The 6,520-nt window shown below is 47.6% G+C and overlaps 1 pseudogene; it reads right to left on the bottom strand.

Moving 5' to 3' along the window:
• Positions 1-1,022: 1,022 nt before the first annotated feature.
• Positions 1,023-2,804, bottom strand: LOC142567784 (uncharacterized; annotated as a pseudogene).
• Between the last annotated feature and the right edge of the window lie 3,716 nt (positions 2,805-6,520).

Raw genomic sequence — 6,520 nt, 5'->3', positions numbered from 1 at the left:
TATGTGCCCAAGTGAGAGCGGTGACTTCTCAAGAGACATGGCACTATGAGCCTGATGTGGTGAAAACACATCAGCAGCAAAAATGAAAGCTGGGGCTGAACCTTGAAGGCTTGAAATGCAATTTGTCCGGGTTGTGCAGTTATCAGCATGCTTAAGTGCTTGAACGGCATGCTTAAGCCTGCTTGGGCGACATTTATCGATAACACCTGGCTCTAGATACCTTACATCTGAGAACGCGCTGCTGCACTGATATGATGGACTTTCGGATCGTCTGCTGCTTCCCGGCTTCTGAGGCAAAAGTGGTGCTATGCAAGTGCCGGCCTCAAATGGGGAGCTTGCAGCACTGTCATTGGACCGGGTCTTGCACTGCTGCACTGATCACTGCTGGCTTTATCTTTTTCACTTTACTGGCCACTGTGGCTTCGGTAACTGTAGCGTCTGAAGGTACCATCTGGATAAAAGTCAAGATAACACATCCTGGCGTGTGCTGATGAAAGTTTTCCCATGCGTTATCTCTACTTTTGCTCAGTGGCAATGCAGTGCCTTCAGGAAATTGCAGCTGCGGAAGACATGAAGGCCTGTGAGGAGAAAGATTAGGGAAGTACCATCAGTGCAGCAATCCATACACAGTTGTATGCTACCTCGAATCCAGTGTTACCACCAAATGCCACCTGTGCAGGTCAAAGGATGCCATTCAAGCACTCTGGACAATAGTGCTAATGACTGTATTAGTGACAAGATGCTTGATGCAGAAAGCTTGAACATGGCTTGAATAGGTGATTCGCGACAATGACAATAGAACAAACAAGGACATGTTCCAGCACATACGAAAAATGAAAAGAGGTGCAGAGACAAAAGGATAACGTTTCTTTGAAAATGTCTTTGTCTTTGAATTCCAACTAGCCGAACTGTCGGCCTCATATAGAACAGACATTGTGGCCATCGGAGGTATAGCAATATGGCACTCAGATGACTGACTATGGCAGTTTGGGTTAATATAAGTTCACCGACCACTGACAGCTTCAGTGAAAGTGCAAAAGAGGAACAACAACATGTCCTTGCTTGTAGTTAAGCCTCAGGCACTGAGCAGTATTCCGGAGGTCATCAAGAGGCCAGACCTTACTTCTATTACTTAAGGTGTTGCAGCGCCAAATATTCAACTGAGACGACTTGAGTGGAAGTTTGTAAAAGTCCCTGGCATTTGGTAAAATCCCTCCCTTGAAGTGGTCTCCCATTATTTCCAGAACAACCACAGGAGCCCTGTCAATCAGGAAGCAGTCTCCAGGCTTCACATGTTGCAGTTTCTGCTCGACTTGGTTCTTGGTCGAGTGCCTCAGTTCAGAGATTCTCCTACTTAGCTGTGAAAGTGGCTTGTTGGAGGATCGCAGCAACTTCTTCATTCGTCCAAGGTAGCTTTCAAAAGGGAATGCACTAAACTGATCCAATGGGCCATGGTCCTGGCACTGGTCAGCAAGATGAATTAGTGAGTGCACATTGTACACAAGCTGGTTTCTTCCATATAGCTCACTAAAATCTTGAACAAAGTACTCCAGCACATCTTTGGTAAAATCATTGTATTCGCAGTAGTACTGAGGTGATGCTAAAATCCTGATAGCTACATGAAACATTAGAAAATGTTTGTAGTGTGATGGAGGCAGAAGATGCTTTAGGACAACAGGCCCCACATAAAAGAGGAATGTCCGAAACTCTGTTGCCTTCCAACGATCAAGTTCTTCTGTACCCCTTGGCTTTCGCTAGAAATATGTTCGAAATGCTTTGGATGCCTCTCACAGACTTTCATTTAGTTGGCAACGATACAGTCTGCTCAATCTATTACTGTGGCCTTGGCGTACCCAATTCTTTAAGAGTCGTCGCATGACTCCCAGGCAAACGAGGTGCATGTATTCAGATGGGAAAAATGCAATCATGTCGACATCAAGCGATAGGAATGGTGAAAAACCAGAATGGTGGCGCTTGTTCTCTTGAGATCGAAATGATGCATTCGTTCGTGTTGGTGCGTGCAGTTTGGGAAATGTGACCCTGTTTTCAATGTGCCGCCCTTTTTGGTTGCATCGCTCACACGCATAATAGCCAGTGTGGCCAACAATACATTTCACGTAGCTCCTTGCTGGAGCATCGCACACCATGGCTTCAATGCTCACCTGTACTCGAACATCTCCTATGCTTTACCCTTCAGACGCAAGCTCCGAGACCTCTCGCACAAATGACTCTAGATAATCCTGCAGAGATGGTGGCTTCCCTGCACCACAATACACACTTACAACAAATGGTGGTGATGCCTCCACATTTGTAATGAGGCACAGAATGGGCCAAAAGGCAAGCTGGCTACTTCTGTAAAGAGGGACTCCATCGATGTTGCCCTGTAGCTTCAGTTCACTTGGAACTACTTGCCCCGGCGGCAACACTTGACGAATTCCTGCTGCAAGGCCAAAGTGCACAAAAGACCCATTTTGCTCCACCTGAGCTTTGCGCTCAGTTCTCAAAACTGTCCTAGCATCCTTTGGAAGGTCAGAGAAGCCTCTTCGATGGCAGAAATCGAGGACATCGTTAATGCATGCATGAGTCATATTATGTTTGGAGGCAATGACAGCAAACTCTTCAGTTGCTGTCATTTGTTCAGGAGATACACGAGACATCGCTGCGCTACAAGTGAGCGCTGTTCCCTCATCTGGCCCCGTGCAGCTGTCTGAAGCAACAAAGTCATCAGACTCATCCCAAGATTTGCTTGAGATTTGATTGTCACTTGAGCTACTATCAGAGTCGCTGTGCTCACGTGAAGACATATCCACAATTTCTGATTGGAATTCTTCAACAAAATGTGCACCTTGTCCGCAGACGCTGTTGGCTAAGGCTTCGCTTCCCGACTGCTCTTTCAACAGTTTGAGTGGAGGCTCACCCCCGTCGTCCGTCGAAATTGAATTTCCCGATTGCCTGCTGCTTCCCCGCTTCGGAGGCGAAAGTGGCGCTACGCGAGCACTGTCCGTAAAGGTGGTGCTTGCAGCTCTGTCGTTGGACAGGGAAACCGATGAAGGCACAGCAACAAGCCGCGCGAGTCCTAGTTCATTCAGTATATTGTCGTATTCCTTTCTAACGACTCTACATTTTCTCCACTTGGAAGACATGGTGTGCGAAAGAGACGAGTCAGAAGCCCAAGCCGCAACGCTGCAACCCGTGCCAAAAAACGCAAAACGACAGCGAGGCGAAGGCGTGCACAGCAGCAGCGCAGTGGGGCAGTCAGTCACAGCAAGGAACAGCCGAGCAGCTAGCACATGAGCCAAATGGAATCGAACGGACTTTCGTCCGTTCGTGTTAAAGGTCAGTTTGATTCGCCCGCACCACTGTGAACCAGTTCACATCGATTCGCGAGAAGTTCGGAGCTCCATTTCTGCGGTGCAGGCCCAGCGCGACACTCGAAACGAACGACAAGGTGCAGACGCGGTGCAGACGCGGTGCAGGCGTTCTGTCCGACTAATGTGTAAAGAGTGCGTAAGTTTGAAAGATCCTGAACTTCTGGTATGATCAGCTTCTGAGGCGTTCATACACCCGCGCTTGTGTAGACACGGCAGATGCACGTATGCGGGCTTTTAACGGCGCTTGCGCATATGGGCTATGTCGTCTGCTGCGCCGCTGCTTCGCACCTGTATGTCTGCTAAATAAAGTTTGTATACCACCACCTGTACGTCTGCACCACGGTGTAAGAATAGGCTGTGATCTGCACGAAGCCGGCGCCGACAATAGAGAGCGTAGAGAGGGCGCAATATAATCACGAATCAGCTCTGCGCTTTTCTGCACCTTTTGTAACGAATGGTGAGGTGCAGCACTTTGCGAACTGGTGCAGGTGAATCGAACGTACCTTAGGTGCGTTCGATTCACCTACATCGCATACGATCCGTAGCGAAGCCGCCACGGAAAGCTGGATTGTGGATCGGATTAAAACAATGATTATTACACTTTTTTGTTTTTGTCATTCTCTGATTCTGGTGCGACCCGCGCGAATCGAACACACTTCCCGGTGCGCTTGTTTTCATTGCGTATGACGAGCCGTAATTCATGAAGTAATAATGTACTTTTGCACTGGCAATTCGAGAGGTGGCGCATAGTGAAGCCAAGAAATTTCGGGGCTATAAAAGAACGTCGCTTCCTCGATTTTCTCTGTCCTATCGTCTATCGTCCAGGATACGTTCTATAGGACATCGTCGCGCCATCGCCATCGACAGTCTTGCCGTAGCCTTCCTTGTTCCCAACGTGCACGTGAGTTCGCATTTCTTTTTCTTGTTATTTTTTTCGTACGAGGTTTTTCTTGTCGGGATTGTACCTTATATGCATTCTCATCTACGGGTCAACGTCTTGTGCGTAGTTAATGGCACGTGCCCAATATGCAGCGAGCGCACGTGTGGCCAGGTGATCGGTCGCGTACTATGTGATATCGAGATGAGCTCTGATCATGCGCACATGTGCTATACTCTGGAATGGCATTGAGTAGAGCGCTCTTTTGAAGCGCAGAAAGACACTAAGCGTATAATTCATGCACAACTTGCTCAAAATAGCTACACCAGACCTTGAATGAGGTCTGTCAGGGATCTGCGAATGTCACCCGTCCACATGTCATCTCTGGCATCTTTTAGGGCAGCAGAGTCCACACGCAACCGTGCCGGCCAGGAAATAAATGAGTCGTATCACGAGGAATTCCGACGCTGCTCCTGCGGTGGTGCTAAAAAAAGCCACGTCAATTCTATGCGAACAGTAATGCAGCTGAAAAATTATCTTTAAAGTCTTCTTTAGTGATCCTTTTTCGTCCCGTACGAGTGGTATGGTTTAGTGCCACAAAATGAGGTCAGAGTGTATCATTTCGCTTCAGCCACGTGTTGCTCACAACTTAGAGCAAACATGTTCACCAGCTTCCGCTAGCTGTATTCTTCATGGGAGACGAGATTGTACGTCGTGCAAAAGGATACGTGCCTAATAAAACGGCCGATTTCGCATGCTTGCACAGAAACCTCCAGCCTTATGCCGTGGATCGATTATGTTAATCAAACGGTGCTTGAAAATAGCGGACGGCTTGTGGAATCCAATGGACCCTTTAGCAAAACCTCTAAAACAGATTCACTGCATAGAAAGAAAAAAATCGGAGGACGCTTAAGCTTCGCCTTCAAGAGTGGAACGCGACAGCGTTCCCGTCGACCCGCCAAGGGGTGTAAGACAATGGGCTACGGCGCAGCGACTACGCGCCCCGCATCGGACGCGGTGAGCGTCGAGCAACGCAGCGTTCGGCGCGACGACGAAATGTGCGCCTGAGCAAGAGACGCACGCCTAAGCCTTCAGCTCGTTTCTAAGGCAACACCGCGTTCACTAGAGGCGCTTTTGTACCGCTTCGAAGCATCGAACTCGTGGCTTAGTGGTAACGTCTCCGTCTCACACTCCGGAGACCCTGGTTCGATTCTCACCCAGCCCATCTTGGAAGTTGCTTTTTATTTATGAAGTGCCTGCCGTGATTTATCGCTCACGGCCAACACCGCGGACGCCGACACCGACGACACCGGCTTTTCTGCGACACGAGCTCCTTAACGCTATCGCGTTAAAACTTATCAAAATTGCAGCGTGCCCCGTACTCGACGCGGAGACTAGGCGTAGAATGGCTCCTTATACTCGTGGCAATTGTATGCGAACATTGGCACGCTAGACAAAGTGCTGATGTCTTGCCAGCATCCTTAGGCAGAAATTGCGAGATAATTTGCAATAGTGTCAACCCGCTTCGCAGCAAGTTTATAAGGTGGCTTACATCAGTAGAAGTGGTTCTGTACCCAAATTGCACACCAATTTCTTCTTCTGGACAGTCGTGCTGCCACACAGGCGATTTTCATCCTTTACAAACCAGACATGTCTTTTCATTGCATTCACTGTTACATTTCATTACAAGTACGGAACATACAGTGGAAATCCATTTGAAAGACCAGTTCGCGGAATGTGGATAATACACCATGAACACTTTGCAAAACTGGCAACTTCGCTTTCCTGCACAACAAAAACTTTCACCACCGAAAGGTCATTAGCACAATAGATTTCTGCATCAAGTGTGTGGGGTGTTCAAATGAGGTGCTGGCCATTGTTCTGCAATTAGAGCCTGACTTCTGAATTTAATTTACTTTTTCCCAAAGTCTAATTCAGAAATTGGATTCTGTTCCAGACCTAGCTTGGCTGCACTTGTCTGTCAGAGTGACAAGGATTATCTGTCATACTATGGCTTGTTAACATGCATAACAAAGCATTTCAGATCTTGAAAAAGTCACAATTCAATAGAGGTATCTGCTTAGGCAGACAATGGTGCATTCTGTCTTTTTTTCATAAAAGAAATGCAAAGATGAGTCAGTTAACAAGTTTATTTTGTTCTGAGAACAGCATTTTAGTGTAGCTGCCTTCCGATTCAAATTGCCTATTGTGTTCAGAATAAGGTGTTGCACCATCTTCTAGCCTAAGGCAAACCTGGTTTGCATTCTCTAGT

This window comes from Dermacentor variabilis, unplaced genomic scaffold, assembly GCF_050947875.1.
Source record: "Dermacentor variabilis isolate Ectoservices unplaced genomic scaffold, ASM5094787v1 scaffold_14, whole genome shotgun sequence".
Taxonomy (NCBI): Eukaryota; Metazoa; Arthropoda; class Arachnida; order Ixodida; family Ixodidae; genus Dermacentor; species Dermacentor variabilis.
This window is presented reverse-complemented; position numbering and strand designations above follow the sequence as displayed.